This window comes from Macaca fascicularis, chromosome 14 (genome assembly GCF_037993035.2).
Source record: "Macaca fascicularis isolate 582-1 chromosome 14, T2T-MFA8v1.1".
Lineage (NCBI taxonomy): Eukaryota > Metazoa > Chordata > Mammalia > Primates > Cercopithecidae > Macaca > Macaca fascicularis.
The window spans coordinates 28618842-28637484 of record NC_088388.1 but is presented as its reverse complement, the minus strand read 5'-3'; positions in this window follow the sequence as shown (position 1 = coordinate 28637484).

Sequence of the window (18643 nt, the reverse complement as noted above, 5' to 3'; positions counted from 1 at the left end):
CCTGATCTCCTGTGATTTTTCAGAGCCATGTGCCCAGCCACATCTATTTTCTTAAGAGAGTGAATCTGATTGATTCCTTCTGTGTCAGAGGTCCATACCTTGACCAATGAGCTGTGGCTAGAGGGAGCAAGGTTTTGTGGTATGAAACACGGCCATTCAAGCGTGTGCCTTCATCAGGGGCTGGGCATGAGCTGGAATTTTCAAAAAGAGAATGTGGGCAGGGCACCTATTAAGTATTGGAAACTGATTCAGAGAAAAGTGAGTTAAATTCCTTAAAAAGGGGGTGTGAGCATGTGCAATTCATGCTCATCTGCGCTTCTCAAGCTGGAGTTTACGGCAGTGTGCAAGAGAGATCTCTAAGCCACAATATGGCCGTGCTCCCTCTTTCTAGATCAGCAGTTTTACACATGGATAATTGAAAATATCATTTGCAGAATTATTATGAAAAGCATAAAATCTAGCTGTTTATAGGCATGACCTCTTGGGTGTATATATTTACACCCACTCTGGGTTCTTCAGTGGAAACATTTAAGAAGCACTAGGTTCATATTTAGGTACCGTCTCTTTCTAAAAGATGGAAACAAACTTTGTTTTGAACAATCAAATCAGCAAATTTATGAAACTGATTTCATTTCTCTTTGAATTACTCTTTTCACTCATCCAGCATTCATTCGTTTATTCATTTACTTAATAAATACGTATTCAGTAAGTACTATCTGCCAGTTATAACAAGACTGTATGGCGCTGCCATCATGGAGCTTACAGAGAGGAGAGGGAGACTGAAAATAAACATGTTAACAAAGAAATATATGATGCTTGGCTGAGGGGGATAAGTTCTATGAAGAAATCGTATTGCTAGGAGTGAGAATAGTAGTGGCTGGAGCAGCAACGTCAGAGAGGATGGCCTAGGAAAACCCCTGAGATGGTGGCCTGTGAGTTAGACCTGCAGGGGGAGATGTATTTCGCCTTGCAAAACCCCAGGGAGGAGCTTTCCAGGCAGGCTGAACAGCAGGTGCAGAAGCCCAATGCAAAGAACGTGGTGTGTTTGACGAACTGAAAGGCAGGTAGAGTAATGGGAGCTGAGTAAGAGACTGGTGGAGTATGAGGATGAAGAGGTAGAGGGGATGTAGAAGTAATGAGTTTGGATTTTATCCCAAGTATAATGGAGAGTCGTCAATGAAGTATTTTAAGTAAGATCATGATTTTATTTGGTTTCTGTTTTTAAAAGATCCCTCTAGGGAAGTGTGAGAAAAGATTGGAAAAAAAGCAAGTAAAGAAGCTGGGATTTCAGCTGGAAGGCAGAGTGATGAAGGTGAGAAAAAGTGGGCATGTCACAGAATGGGAAAGGAAGCTTACTTGAGAAACAGAATCCACTTTTTATGTGGTGTAACCCGTCAGTCCCGATGTGGGCTCTCAGAAGCAGTCAGACAGGTTGGGTTGTGAACAGAAAGGCTCACAAACTCTCTGACTGCTTCTGAGATGTGATGTGTGAAAGGGGAGAAGAGTCCTTGCAATGAATGATTTTAATGACAAGGCCTGTATTTAAAGTTGGATAAGAAAGGAAATGGAAACAGAAAGAGGCTGACTGGTTTTGAGAATGCACCAGGATCAATTGCAGAATTGTGCGCTGTGGGCACTTGAGCAAGTGAACTGAAAAAAATAGGAAGCTAAGGCCGATAAGAGGTATGCCCGAAATTGAGATGTATGACGTTGTGCAGTTTCTGATGATGAAATGTCAGATATGGCAGTGGGATGGGGTCCTGCAAGAATGTAAGAAAGACCCACTGTTGACAAGGAAGGGAAAGATTGAGGGATGAAAGTTGGATGGACCCTCCACACACCTGTTGAAGCTATTAGGGTTGTTTATGGAGAGAGTGAGTGTAAGCAGGAAAATATCTCAATAACAGAGGGATGTCAGCAGATAACTTCAGGAAGGTTGGATTAGAAGAGTGTCAAATAGCTGAATGAGATGCTTGAAGGGAGCAAAGAAACTTGTAAGTTGAAGGGAAAGCCAGGAGAAATGATCTGTTAGAAACTGTAGGAAAAAGAAGGACACATCTTTCTTCTAACCCCAGAAAAGAGGGAAGGATGAAAGAAAAACAACAAAAGGATGAAAGGCAAGCAAATTTTAGAGGCAACGATACAGTCAAGCAAGGAGATGAAGGGAGAAGGGCAGTGGAAGAGTTTGTAGGTGTAAGGATATTTGCTGATCGTAAATGGACTATTCCAGAGGGCACAGTGTGTGTGAAAGGAAGGAGAGGGGTGGAAGGTTGAACCACGCTTGGGAAGTACAGAAGAGGAAAGGCGAAGAGAGCCTGGTGATATGTAATAAGTGATACTAGCAGTTTATGCTTTTGGGAGGGATTGAGGTAAAAGGTTGCAAGACCTGATGGATTGGTCCTGATGCTCTTGACTCTGATCTGGCATTCTCTGTCTGGTGGGATGCTGGATTCCAGAGTGCTGCTTGTGAGGACACTGGCTGCAGGGAAGGGGCCTTCCAATTTGCCTTCAAGACACAGGCAAATGAGGGTAGTGAAGACCAGTGAACTTATTCCAGAAGTCTGCTAGCTGCTTCTCTATTATGACTAATCCTCAGGACAATGCTACTAAATAGCTTTTATTATTCCCATTTTACAGAAGCTGAAACTACAGCTCAGACAAATTAAGAGACTTGGTCAAGATGAAGAGGTAAGGATGGAGAGAAGGTTTTAAACCCAGGCCTTTCCAAAACCCGAGCCTGAGTTCTTTCACATAGGAAACTTTAACCAGGCTAAAGAACCAGGGTAAGACACAGGAACTTAGACTCTGGCTGGGAAAAATTCTCTCTTTGCTTGGCTATCTTTCTTATGAGATTTTGAGCTTCTTGAAATTAGAGACTGTCTCCTTGTATCTAGCATGGTGCCTGGCACATAGTAGGTGCTCAATAATATTTGATAAGTGAAGGTAGGAATAAATTACTTTATGTCATTCCTTTCCTTTCGCTTTTCTTCCTTCTCTTCTTTTTCTTTGTTTATCTTTTTAGAATATCTCCTTGCCTGCTAGCCTCTTTAGGACATGTTAAACTCTGTAGAATAGAGCACATAATTCTTCAGTCTTTGACCCTCCCACTTTTCCAGCTTCCTCTCCCTTCTCTTCCATCAAACTTCGGCTCAGATTATGACTGTATCTTTCAAGTTCCAGGGTCCCATCTTGCTTTCTTTGAGTTATTTTCAGCTACTCTCTGATACAACCCGTGAAGTCCCACATCAGGAGAATAGCAGGCCAATTAGTTCATGGGCATCACCATGAACCCATGGCCATAATTTCCTAGATTTTGTCTCAAAGTTTCTGATTGAGCTGCCTAATGTACCGGAGACAACCCTTAGTTATGCAAGAAAAACTGTGCTTTTACTCTTTGCATTCTTGTGTGGAATACTTAGAATTATTGGAACACTCATGACTGACCCTGGTGTAAAGGGTGCAGTGTGTGTGTGTGTGTGTGTGTGTGTGTTTGAGAGAGAGAGAGAGAGAGAGGATCATTTGTGGAAGTTACGAATGCATGGTCTATTTTTATTACCTATCCTGAGGCTGTAGAATAAGTGCATTCTGCATTAGAAGATGGTTTTCTTTCAAAGTTTTTAGTATAAATATCGGCCAGTCTTGTGTGCTTCTGTTATACTCCAACACCTTTCCCTGTACATTTTCTTTGGGGCAATATTGAATATGTTTTTCTGCACTTGTGTGCAGAACCTCTTACATCCTTAAGGTAGCAGCAACAATGAAAACGGTATTTAAAGAAAACTAGTTGAATGGGAAGGAAAGTGGGGAAAAGAAAAAAAAATTCTTTCTGAAGTGTTCTATAATCCTCCATTTTCTGCTCAGCAGAATTGTATCTGTAGCTAGATTATTCATTATTAAGAGCTTATTTCAGCCCAGAGTCTGTGTGTCAGTAGATTAGGATGTGGGGGAAGATTAGCTTCTCACAGCAGGTGGCTAGAAATAAGTTTCTTATCTGATCATTAAAATTGGTTGTTCATGGTTTCTTGATCATAATTACTAATTCTGTCAAGGACTTTTGCATGTCGATTAAATTTTGGTTCTTGATATGTAATGTTAGAAGTCAGCTCCATGGTACCAGTGTTACATTAGCAAGGCAGAAATAACTGTGTGTGTGTGTGTGTGTGTGTGTGTGTGTGTCTTCAGTAGTTCTCAAGTGCCTCCAGTCCTCAAAACTTATTTTTGAAAGTATTTAACAATTTTGAGACTTCAGTAATGACAATACTATTAATAAATAAAACACTAGCAGCAACTTTTTATTGTTTACTATGCACCCTATACCTCTGTTGTCTATTTTTATCATCTCCACAAACCTAGGCAATTGATGTCATTTTTACTTCCATATTAAACATAAAGAAAGTAAAGAGTCAAAGGATGAAATAACTCCTCCATATTTACAGAGCTGGTAAATAGTGGAGCTGGTGGGAACCCAGGTATTTCTCACTCCAAATCCCTGCTCCACTACCTGTCAATAAAATGGCTTTTTGTGAGCTTGGTCCAGGAATAGGATTCTTAAATTAATATGTTGTCACAGTGTAACAAAATGAACACAGTGATCTGAAGACACAGAGATTTATTGTTTCTGGCAAAGTCAAACCTAAAGAGAAGAAACAACAACTACTTTTTTTTTTTTTTGAAAACGTGTTAGGTGATTTTCTTTAGCTATACAACTATACATCAAACAAGGATTTGAGTGTGAGGCAATGTGTTAGAACATCGAGTAAGACACAATCCCAGTTCCTGCAGGAAATGTAAATAGTGATAAATGTGTAAGCAAAGTCTATGGAGACGATGGAAGAAGTGATTTATTTTGCTTCACAGAGGAGGGCCTCTTGCAATAAACTATAGAAGTGTCCAAAATGGCTCTTTCAAGAAAAAAATGACATCTTTCCTCAGTTACCTCCACTCCACCCTAATGTAAAAGCATTAACAATAGCTTTTTTGGTAATATGAGAAAAGTTGGTAAGATAGAGTAGGAAGTCTTGTCCTACTGGCCTCACGTTGCAGAGGAATGCTTGTGAATGAATTCTGAAAGGCAGGAACCAACAAAACCTAGGATGGGAGTTGGGGTGGGAAATGATGATGGGAGGTGGTGAGGGGATGGTAAGTTATCATGAAATTGTATAAGGCGGGCATTTTGATTCCAGATAAAGCAGAATCCCAGTCATGATACCTGAGTTTTAAAATCAGAGCACATGTTGGGCATCGTGGTTCACTCCTGTAATCCCAGCATTTTGGGAGGCCGAGGCAGGTGGATCACCTGAGATCAGGAGTCTGAGACCAGCCTGGCCAACATGGTAAAACCCCGTCTCTACTAAAAATACAAAAATTATCCGGGCGTGGTGGTGCATGCCTGTAATCCCAGCTACTAGGGATGCTGAGGCAGGAGAATTGCTTGAACCTGGGAGACAGTGGTTGCAGTGAGCTGAGATCATGCCACTACACTCCAGCCTGGGCAACACAGTAAGACTACATCTCAAAAAAAAAAAAAAAAAAAAAAAAAGAACAGAGCACATGTTCACCCACTAATTCACGATTTATAGATTACCAATCTGATGTCAGTTTACAGTTTACTTTGAAATTAGGGCTATCTATATGCCTACCTATTGAGGAAATACTTGTTTCCAGAAACTCTAGGTTTGATTCTGTAGGACAGAATCATGTGGACCCAACCTAAAGTAAAAGACAGGTGTGTGAGGGAATAGAGTGTCTGGCAGATCACTACATACTGAAGCCGTGAATATAATAGAAAGGTTATTCATACTATCACTACATACTCAAGTCATGACACAGAAATACTATCCAAATATGTTTCTTTAGGTAAATCAAAGTGTCCTAATTAGCATAGGAGCTAATAAGCTAGAGAGTGAGAAGAATTGAGGGGTTATAGTGAAGATAGAAATATTCATTTTCTTTAGTTGGAATAAAGAAGAGGCACAGTGAATTCTCTATGTATTCACTTACTCTTTCATTCATTTTATTGAACCCTTAGATGACACTTTCTATATGAAAGTCCTAAATAAGTAATAACTCATTGATTTTAATAAAAATCTGACAAGGTACACATTGTTATCACATACATTTTATGGAGAACTGAGTTACACAGGTATTGAGTAACTTTTACAAGGTAACTGTATTAGTCTCTTCTCACACTGCTAATAAAGACATAGCTGAGACTGGGTAATTTATAAAGGAAGGAAGTTTCATTGACTCACCGTTCAACATGGCTAAGGAGGCCTCAGGAAACTTACAATCATGGCAGAAGTGGAAGCAAACATGTCCTTCACATGGCGGCAGCAAGGAGAAGTGCAGAGCAAAAGGGGGGAAAGCCCCTTATAAAACTATCAGATCTCAGGAAAATTCACTCACTATTAGGAGAACAGCATGAGGGTAACTGCCTCCATGATTCAATTACCTCCCCCAGGTTCCTCCCACAACACATGGATATTATGGGAACTACAATTCAAACTGAGATTTGGGTGGGGACACAGTCAAGCTATATCAGTAACATAGCTTCTTTCACCATATTTATTTATTTTTTGACAAGCAAAGTTATCCTGAAATGGAGTGGTGACCTTTTTCTAGTTTCATGCAGACAATTAATTTTTAGATCATCACTCTCAGGAGAGGAAAGACTTCACAGACCTAAGCATCTGTTTCCCCAGCCCAACACTGGCACAGACCAATTGCATGTTTTTTTTTTTTCTCTTTTCCTTTATGGCATCAGAAAATGTCCCAAGAACACATATAGCTTATGTATCTGAGTTCCCGAAGCTGGAGTGGAATCCTGCCAAATCCAAACTGATAACAACGTCTGTCTGCTATCTCTCATGTCACTAGATGCCTTTCACAGTTAAAATCACACCATGCACCCCATACAGCTAGCTCCAAGCTCACTAAGCCTGTAGACCTTGTATCACTGCATGTACTCCATACAAATGTGATTTCATAGCCAGGGTCCAAACACGAATATGGAAAATGGCCAATAAGGTTATTAAAAAGGAATGGCCTAGAGAAAGCCCAGCTAATCACCATCCTGCTGGGTGAGAGTGAGAGACCAGCAGGGGCTGAGACTTTTCTTCTATTTTTAAATCAGGAGTCTGAGCAGTAAACCCATGTCTCCATCAATTCACAGAGCTGGTCCACAGAGGATACACGTGCTGTGGACCATGGTGGCAGCTGAATGAATTGTTTGGGCTGATTGTCCTTTCCTCTGTCTGTCTCTGCTGCCAGGGTAGAAATGTTTAAAAATACACTGTCATTAAGGGCATTTCAGCTGCAGGACTGGAGTGGCTGGCATAATTGTGAGCTTCCTGAGTCTCTGAGGCTTCCTAAGTCTTTGGCTGGTTCTTTCCTGCTCCTCCACACTCATGGTCCCCGATAGTTTTGAATAAAATCTTATGTTTCTGTTGTTGATAAGTGTTAGCCAGTTCTAGGAGGTAATTGAAATGATCCTGTATTTGCACTGGAGATTTTGTATTTGTGCAAACTGCTGCTGAATTGCCTTTCACTGAGGATGCAGAGTTTGAAAAGAGCTTTTCCAGTTGCCTTTGTGACACTTATGTTTTGACTCTAGTAAAGTATGAATGGACATCTGGAATAAACACATTTGAAAGGGGTTTACTACATGGTGGTCTAAGTTTTTTGCACCGGCCATTTATAATTTTTCAACTTGATCTTTCTGTCCTTTGGTATTTGGATTTTTGTGTACAGTGAGGGGCTTACCACTGTAAAGGGGCAGGGAAGCTCATATAACAGTCCTCTGCAGCTTTTTGAGGCTTTTGTACACTGTAAGTTTAGAGACAAATAAATAGTTGAGAAAGTATCTAACACATTAGGTGTGACCAAAGATTTATGCTATTTGTAGAAGGCCCAGTTTATTTTTCTCCCCAAATCTGCTCAGCCCTGTGCTTGACTGTTAGACAGAGATTCCTTGCCATTACTCCTGTTCTTTCCTCATCTCCTAGCACCACAAGCTATCTTATCTGCTCCCACAGTGAGAACCAGGTTCCACCACAGCCTCTTCCATGCAAAGACCATGTACGCTTTGGTGCCTCTGTTGAACTAATCAGGCCCATAGGAGATATGGTGCCTTTCACTACTTCTGGGCTCATGTAAAGAGAAAAAACTTTGAGGCAAGAGAAATGGCTTTCCTTGAGACTTCTGGGAGTAGTCAGTTTACACAATCTGAGAACCTGGGGCAAACTGACCAATGAGAGAGAGGAGACAGACACCACTTAGCAGACAAATTTCACATTCTCTCTTCAGTTTGCACACAGTGGTTTTATAGAGCCTCTCTAGAGATACCTTACATGACTGAGAAAATGGCTTTGTTTTTTTTCGTGAAGGCCAGTTTAACAACTTGGCACCTTGTAACTGATTTGCTACTTTTCTGCTTCACTTCCCTTTTCCTCAGTCTTGCTGCTCTGAGATTGCTCCTCCCAATATAGTATTAGCATGTAGATATGTAGACCTTTTTTTTTTTCCCTAGAGAACCTGGCCAAGACAACATAGGAGAAGGACTCTCCACTAAGATAATCAACTATACAACTATAATGAAGGTACAAGTTAAAGATAAAGGAAAATAAAGAGAATACCTTAGGGTGAATAGAAAGTATACCAAGAAGTCAGTAGGGGAAGGTGGTTCCTTTTGAGAAAATGGGACAGGGTGAGTTGGGAGGAACAAAGCTTTCTCATAGTTTTTCAGGGTCAAAGAGGAGAAGAAGGTTCATCCTAGCCAGTGGAATTAATAATTTTGGATGAAACAGAAACACACACAAATTTCATGGACTTAACAATGTAGATTTATTTTTAACATCCTATATGGTTCTGCCATTCTCCATCTTGTAGGCATGCAATCTGGAATCCTTGGGCTCTAGGGTTTCAGGGGCTGGGGCTGGAGAAGATAACTAGATCTGGATCTAGAACTAAAAGAAGACCAAGAGCAAGAGGGAGAGAGCAAGAGAGGAAGAACATCAACTCTTCACTACCTTACCCAGAAGTAACACATGCCCCTTCTCCTCAGTCATTGGCTGGAATTAATCCCACTGCCACAGTCTACCTGCTAGGGAGGCTGGGAAATGTAGGGGAACACACAGAGTTCTGTTGAACACAGATGGCCTCCCAACAAGGCTCAGCAAGAGAAACTAAGGGAGGGAGGGATGCAAGTGGGATAGGGAAAGAGATTCATGCCAGAAGAATGAAAAGAAGACCTTCAAGAAATGTAAAAGTGGGAAGAGGGTGAAGTGTGGGACCTGAGACAAATATCTGTTCCGAAGTAGAGGACACAAATGGGAAAGGAAAACACTTCTGAAGAAATTTTGGAGGATTAGGCAAAATTCTTAGATCAAAGCTGAGAGAAAGTCCAGGGAGTTGGGAGAGGACCCCTGATAGGTATTAAGGGATGAAGCTGTGGAGGAAGGATTTCCACAATGAGACAGGGCAGGATGCCCTGGAAAAGATACCCGGTGACCTGGTCACAAAATAAGGCAGAACAAAGAGTAATATAACATTTCTTAACATAAGTAACATTGAAACAACTCACAGACCCACTCCCTGTGTTCAGCCTAAGACAGTGAACAGATGATTATGTCCAATGCTCGCATAGAATGAATCCACATTTCCGTGAGGACTCTCCAGTTTAGTTCTGAAAGGTCATGAATATGAAGAATCACTTATGATTTTCAGGTGTAGATGTCCAAGGTGATGTGAGTTGGGTGAGGCACAGGTGCACGTCACATCATAAGAAAGAAGAAGCTGGTTGCAGATTGCAAAGCAGTCATTCATGGGCTATTTGATAGGCTGTGGTGAGGATTCAATTAAATGGCTGACACATCCCAAGTGGTCAAAATAGGTTATTTTTGGGCTAACCTTCTGAGGCCTCTGTTTCAGAGATTAGGAAATTGAGGCAGGGGAATTGGAAAGACTTATCTGTGAAATCGTAGCTCACAAAAGCACAAAGTAGTGCATGCTATCACTTAGTATAGGGGGTTGGGAGGGTGGTCATTACAGACCTCCTGGATGACATTATACTTAAGCAGAAAGGTGAAGGATAAAGAGTTAGCCAGGCAAGGAAGGTAAAGGTAACAGATGACAATTCTGGTAGAGGGAACAACAGATAAAAACACCTGAATTCAGGAATGAGTTTCATGCAGGGTGAGTGGAGTTTCATCATGGCGAGGAAGAATGGTCTAAGACAAAATTGGAGAGGAAGACAGGCTTAGCAGGGTTTCTTAGGTCATGCTATAGTCAATGAATCCTGTCCCAAAAGGATGCTAGGCCACTAACAGGCTTTAAGCAGGGTAGTGGCATAAGGGACTCATGTTTTATAAAGATTACTCCCAGTGCAATATGGAGAATGGACTGGGGAGGAGGGCAAGTGAGAATAGGAAGAACAAGAAGAAGACTAGTGTAGTTCTGATGAGGTTATACTAGGGGTACTTTTTCCCTTGATCTTTCTCTCTTCATTTGACAGATAGGTCTACTACAATTTCTTGTGGTAAGACTGTAAATCCTAATAATTCACTTTATTATTGAGGCTGTCTGTAAGACAATCAAAAAACTATGCTATATGCTCAAAAAAATAATGAGGTATAGTTGCTGGTATTACTTCTACTCATGCCCCTCAAAGGTATCCAATGGGAGGAAGGAATGCTCTTGTTCTTTTTTTTTTCCTTTCTAATTTTGCTGTCATGTTGTGGTATTAGGCTTAGCATTTGTACAATAGTTCACAGTTTTTCAACACCATTTATTAGCTGTACTTTCATGTCTTGTATTCCTTGTAGGAATCTTATAAGTAGGTATCAAAACAGTTTTTAGACTTGAAGAAAAAAAAAAACTAGCAAAAATCACCCATCTTCCGAACTTTGTATGTTCTAAAACAGTGGTTTTCAGTGATATACTGGGTAATCCACAGACATTTCTGAATCTTGATTTTGGTCATTTTTAAAATAGTTTGCCTATGGTTATAATTTTATATTTTATACTGTCAATGTTCCCAATTTTGTGACACAATTAAATCTATTTATTACTAGTCTGAATTTTCCTAAGCCCATACCTAAAGATGATAATCTAAATTGCACTGACTTAAGCCCATAACTGTTCATATTGGCATTTCCTGTCCAGGTCTTGGTTTCCATCGTGCTCATATCACCTAGTAGCTGTGATCTCCAGGTGGCATAGAATACTTCTTTTCTTGTTCTGACCTCCAAATGTGGTATGTTCTCCCTGAGAAGTCACTTCAACATGACTAATGTTGCCATTACTAAGGGTGCCAACTGTGAAAATACCAACGTCTCTACAAAGAATTTCAGGTTCTAGTGCTCCATATGCCACCAAACCCCATCGTTTGTTTCCTGCCCCAGAGCGCGAGAATGTCTTCTTTTCTATCTCCTCCTCTGCCTTCAAACTCAATCCTCTGGAAAATATTCCTGCAGTTTTTGTTATAGGGTCCTCAGTCTTGGGTGGTAGCAGAAAAAATACTTTTCCTCTTTTTTCACCTTTATCATCATATCAGCATCTCTTCCACATGAGTCCTTCCTTCCTTAATTTTTTTCCTCCTAGATGGAACAGGTACTACTCATTAGTCATTAAGGCTGTGGATGCTGATGCTGAACTTCCTGATTTCAAATTTCTATTCTACCACTTACTTGCATTGTAACTTTAGAAAACGTACTTCACCTCTCTATGCCTCAATTTCCTCTGTTACATGGGAATAAGACTTCCTAGGTTTGTTGAGAGGATGCAGTGAGTTAATACATGCAAAGCACTTTGAGTTGTGCTTGGCATATAAAGTCTTCAAGAAATATTAATGGCTATTGTAGGTCTAGACCTATCTGATGTCTCCGATGGCTAAGATCGGGCATCATCTATGAATTTATGGATCATCCTATACACTCTCCTTATTTATACATGTAAGATAAATTATTTTCAGATTAAACATGTTATGAAGCTAAGATAGATAGTTTTAATACTTTAGAAAAAGTTAGCAAAGAACCAAAATGTGGGTGTATTTTGATGCTTATCACATATCACTTTTATCTCTTCAATTTCCAGGCCATAGACTCTGATATCAGAATTGTTTCACACAACTAAGGGACATGGCTATTTCTCACTGCCAGGCAGGCCAATAACTAGAAAAAGACACCAAGAAGGAAAAAGACACCAAGAAGGAAAAGGACTTAAAACTTAAAGGACAGGACATAAAACACACATCTAACCGATAAGAACAGAAACAAAAGGGTGTTTAAACTAAAGATAAAATGAAATGATGAGAGTTTTGGGCTTCAGCCACATGAAGTCATGGAGCTTTAATTCTTGATGGGCAGCCTGACAAGACATTAAATGAAATTCCAGAAATCTGGGCTTTCTGCCAAAAAGGATTTAGAACTGGAGATTTCTGATTCAGCACTGCCTTCCTGGGGAAGAAGAACACTGAGATCCATGTGTTTACTTCAAGGGGCCATACAAGGTCCTTTGCCTCACTTTGAGGTGAGAAACATGGGAAAACTAGATGCCACATGATGTAGAGGAAAGTGATTCTGATCTTGGCCAGCCCTGGGTTTAATGCTTTTCCAAGGTGACATTGGTAAGGATTGCTAACCTGGCAGAGCCTCAGTTTCCTCATCAACAGAACAGAAAATTAATTTTGGTGATAAAGATATGAAATGGAAAGAGGGCTGAATTATCCATTAGATACTATAGGCAGAGTGCTTACTGCCTATAATATTTTCAAGGGCCTTTTAAGATGTTTGAGATATAAAATATTTTTTCTCTTAAGTTCTAAATTGAAATGCTAGAAAATTAAAATTGAGAGTGATTTTGAGACCACAGTTATAAAAGTCCTTTCAATCTCTTAAGTGCCACAAATTATACAATGTCGAATGTGGGTCCATTTTAATAAGTATAAAATGATATCATGTGGAGTATCCAAAATTAACAGGCTTAGGAAGAGCTCTGGGTAATAAATAGCAGGGTGTTTGGAATGTGTTCGGTACTGAATTAATGCCAATTCTTTTTCGCTCTTTTTTCTGCCCTGAAAGTCTTTTGAAATCTGGAAGGAGGTACAAGGTCACATGACAGATGTTATACAGGTAGTCAGTATGATAGTGGGCATGGTGTAATTAAAATTTTATTTTTACTACTTTTTTCATTTTATTGTATGCTTACCATGTGCCAAGCACTCTTCTAACTCACCTATATTAACACATTCAATTCTTATGATAAACCAGTGCAATAGATAAAGCTATTATCCCAATTTTATTACAGAGGAGATTCTATGCAATTTGCAAACGTGACACAGCAGTGGAGCCAGGATTTGAACACAAAGATTTTTACTATGGAACTCAACTTCATCTACTAAATGGTAGTGCATTTGGGACACAGGATATCTGGATAGATTACAAGATTATTCAGTAGATATGCACTACCACAAGGCTTTGCTTATGTGTATCCTTCAGTTTTGAATTCAAGGAGAAAGCAAATATCCTGAAATTAAAAAAAATTCTCTCTCATTGTCACAGCATTCAGGATGTTGGTTACAAGTAGAATTTGAAATCTTACAAACACAGAACACAGGGCTGGGATTAGAACAGCAGTTTCTTATGTTTGCCAATATGGGGATGCTCATGTAAACTTCCAAAACTTCATATACCCTCCTGTCCATATACAAGGAGTGAGTATACCCTCGTGATACTTTTCTTAAGTATAATCTGAAAAAAATACATAACAGAATGGAGCCAAGTAGCAAATGTGTTTCATTTATGCAGTTTATCATGGACAGTGCTGAGAGCAAATGTAAATTCTTGGGACATCGTAATAATTCTGTGCCCTCTAAGAAGTTATGGTGAAATAATGAACTGCAATATCATACAGATATTCCCATTAGCCAGGTAGAGGTGCACGTAGAATTTTGCTGATTATTTAAAAGCAACAAAATTTCTTTGTTATTGTAATTCTGAATGAATTACAAAAAGTCTCAAAGGTATAAGTGAAATGAGCATATAAGCAAAAACTATACACTTAAAAGAAGATGATTGCTAATGTGAGAAAAAAGTATTCCTGTACAAATGGGATATGCTTTATCTGGAAAATGAAGAAAATCCACTGAACATATTGGAGGCTCTTACGAACATTACAATTTGTTGCTTATTTCTTAATGAGTCAGGAGCTAGAGGAGAGGTTCTGTCTCATAACTGACTGTATATTCTACATAGTTTCTAAATTTTAACACATTTAACTATAAAAGATTCCTATTTCAAATTGTATTTTCAGTAATTCCCAACTAATTTATTTGCTTACTCATGAAGTCTGGAGTTAAAGAACTTCAATGTAATTTGCTAAAAAGTTTCTTTTTCCTTAAAAAGATTCAAGCCATTTTTAAGAAATTCAACATTATGATTTATCCTAAGAAAATAATAGGGGATATGCATAAATATTTTAGTGTAAAGATAGTTATAACAGCATTATTTGTAATAAGCAGTATTTGAAAACACCTGAATGATTATCAATGGGATATTAATTATTGAGCTATAGTATCTTCAGGATATAATACTATGCAAGTGCCTAGCCTGTAGTCCATAGAAAAGAGATCCTGGCTGGGCACAGTGGCTCATGCCTGTAATACCATCACTTTGGGAGGCCGAGGCAAGTGGATCACTTAAGTCCAGGAATCCGAGATCAACCTGGGCCACATGGTGAAATCCCATCTCTACAAAAAATACAAAAACCTGTTCTTGGGATGCTGAAGGTGGGAGGATCATTTGAGCCCAGGGGGTGGAGGTTGCAGTAAGCCGCGATTGTGCCAATCCTTATTGGAAGGTAAAATTCCTGAGAAGCAAGCATGAGGCAAAAGGAGTAAGTCAAAGAATGAGAAGCAAGTGCAAGGTGTTATGTTGCTGTACTAACCACTGTTTTCCTTCAGGCACGTTGTAGTGGGAAACTGCCTTGGAACAGGTCATCTGAAAAAAGACTTGAGAAATAATTTACCTCTTGGCTCCAATCTGTCTACTGTTTACTTCTGATCAGAGTTCATCCTCCAGAGGGTTAACTCCCTCACACTTCTGGGTTTTATCCCTGGCTCTTTATTCAACCAATAGGGAAGCCAGATTCCATGTACTGACTGTGCTTCATTCAAGTTTGGAAATGGTGAGAGGAGCCAGAGACTCTGGGTTTTTAGCTGGTTGGTTCCTGTAGAATCATTTACCAATACAGTGGCTGAAGATGAGCAGACAAGTGAGTGTCAGGAGACATTTATGGGTATTTGGTGAGGCATGTAAGATATGCCTACTAAAAGACATAAAACCAAATTAAAAATAAAAATAAAACATTGACACATTCACGATTTAATGGTAAAAAAGAGGCTTAAATGTATATGCAATTTGATACTGTTTTTTATAACTCTATGCATGCTTATGTGGAGAGAAAGAAGAGAATATTAAAAAGTCATACAACAAAACTTAATATGCAATTATCTTTAGAAGATAGATTCAAAACTGAACGTTGGGAGTTTTATTTCAGTGGGATTTTTCTGTGATTTTCAAGTATTCTGTGTTGAACATAAATCACTTTTGCTATAAAAATAAAGTATAGTTGTGAGGAGAGACTCATCTGTAGAGTAATTCAATGTGTAATGTTACTTATAATAATAACAAAATGGAATGTACAAAATGGATGGAACTGGAGGACATTATGTTAAGTGAAGTAAGCCTGCCACAGAAAGACAAACTTCACATGTTTTCATTTATTTATGGGAGCTAAATATTGAAAAAATTGAATGGATAGAGATAAGGAGTAGAATGACGGTTACCAGAGCCTGGGAAGGGAAGTGTGTTGGGAGGGAAGTGGGGATAGTTAATAAGTATATAACATAGTTAGATAGAATGAATAAGATCTAGTATTTGATAGCACAACAGGGTGACTACAATCAACAATAATCTATTGTGAATTTAAAAATAACTAAAAGAGTATAATTGGAATGTTAGCAACACAAAGAAATGATAAATGCTTGAGGTGATATATATTTTAAAAAGAAAACAGACATGGTAGCCACAATAATACAGATGAAAACCTACTGATTCAATAAAAACATTTAGGGTGAAGAGGAGCAAGTTGGCATAATAGCATTATCCGGCACTCATCCCCCCTGCAGAATCATTAATTTAAACAACTATCCACATGTGAAAATGCCTTCACAAAAGCTGAAGACACCAGGTGAGAGCACCTGGATACAGCAAAGAAAAAAGAAAAGATGCATTGAAGAGGGTAGGAAGGCAGTTTTGTATTGTCACCCTTTCCTCAACCCCATAAAACACAGCATGGAGAGAAAGACCCTCCATGTGGGGGAAGGAGAGGAAAGTGAGTATTCAACTTTACCTCAGAGACTAAAACCAGGCCCACCCCAGTAAAACCCAGTGCCAGGTAGACCCCCATAACCCTAAACTCCAGGCCAATACCTATGGACTGAACCTCTGTGCTCACCTCATGCTAGGCTAGGTCCTGTAGCCTCAGGCTCCAGGTCTTTGTGGTGGATTCAGTCTCCAGACCATCCCACTGCTAGGTCAACCTCAAAGGCTTCATGTTTCAGCTTGTCCTTAGGTCTTGACTGGCTCCAGTGGACCCATATCTAGGCTGCCACCATCAGCAGACCAACTCTAGGCTGTCCCAGGTTCCAGGTTTCAGCCTTGTCCCAGCAGCAGGCCAATCCTAGTCATCCTAGTCATGAGGCCAACACAGGTGGACTCCAACTTGCTGGAAGCTTCTGTGGATACAGCCTCCAGGCCCACCCACTACTGGGACAGCCCCTGTCGGCCCAGCTTTCAAGCTCATCTGAGGACCAGGTCAGCCTTCCTTGCCTCAAGGACTAGACGTGTACCCATGGATATAGCTTTTTGGATTGCCTAGTGCCAGGCTGGTTCTGTGGCAGGGTCCAGGCCAATTCCAGAGTCCAGGCCTGTCACGGTAGGACCTATTGTTAGATCCAGGGTCCAGGCTTGTCACAATAGGACCTATTGTTAGAGTGGCAGTCACCACATACACTCCACCAGCTGCCAGGCCTACCTATCTGCCGACCCAGGCACCAGACCAGCCTGCCCGAGGACTTCAGAAGCAAGCCCACCCAAGGACCAGGCCAAGTAGCCTGCTCAGAATCTGTGCACAGGCTGACTAGTGAAGGGCTTTCCCAGAAAAAGCTAGTCTGCAAGTCTCTACTTGTTCAAATGTGTAAACACCAAATAAGGCAATTAAGAAACATGAAAAATGAAAGAGACATAACAGTACCAAAAGAACACAATAGTCTCCCAGTAACAGACTCCGAAGAAATACAGATATACAAACTGCCTGACAAAGAATTCACAATAATGGTTTTAAGGAAGGTCAGCAAACTCCAAGAAAATACAAAGAAACAATACAGTGAAATTAGGAAAAAAATAAATGACTAAAGGTAGCAATTTAGCAGAGATATTAAAATAGTTAAAAAATGAAACAAATACTAGAGCTAAAGCATACAATGAATGAAATAAAAAATTGTAGTAGACAGCATCGACAACAGAATTGACCAGGCAGAAGAAAGAATATGTGGACTCAAAGACAGATTATTAAAAAATATATAGTGAGTAGGAAAAAAATGAAGTAAAGAGTGTTTGCAGAATTTATAGAACGGCATGAAAAGGGCAAATATTTGAATCATGGGAGTTCAAGAAGAAGAAGCAAAAGAGACAGTAGAAAGCTTATTTTGAAAAATAGCAGAAACTTTTCAAGTCTGTGGAGTAAAAGAGTAAAGGTTTTGTAATGCACTTAAAGTTAAGTTGTTGTCGACTTAAAACAGCCTGTTATAACTATAAGATTTGTTTTTGTAAGCCTCATGGTAACCACAAAGCAAAAATGTATGGTAGATACACAAAAGATAAAGAGTAAGAAATCTGCACAGACCACTTGGAAAAAGTCTTCTGAACACAAAGGAAAACAGCAAGGGAGGAGGAAGGCAACAAAGAGCCTACAAAACAACCCAAAAACAATCAAAAAATTTAACAAAATGGTAGTAGTGAGATCATACCTATTAACAATTACCCTGAATGTATTCTCCAATAAAAAGACATAGATTAACTGAATGGATAGAAACATAGGCCCAACTGTATGCTGCCTAGAAAAGATTCACTTCATCTGTAAGGACATACTGAGACTGAAAGTGAAGGGATGGAAAAAAATATTACATGCAAACGAAACCAAAAGAGCAGGAATAGCCACATTTATACCAGATAAAACAGACAAGTCAAAAACTACAAACTGAGACATACAAGATTATTATATAATGACAAAGGGGTTAGATCATCAAGAGACTGTAACTATTATAAACGTATGTGCACCCAACGTAGAAACACCTAAAGTAAGTATTAATAGAACTTAAGATAAAAAGCCTGGAATATAATAATAGAAGGAGACCGAAATGCCACACTTTCAGCAATGGAAAGATCATACATATATATAATCACTAAAAACATTGAACTTAAACTACCAATAGACCAAATGGACCTAACAAATACAGAACGTTCCATCTAACAACAGCAAAATACACATTCTTCTCAAGTGCACATGAAACATTCTCCAGGGTAGA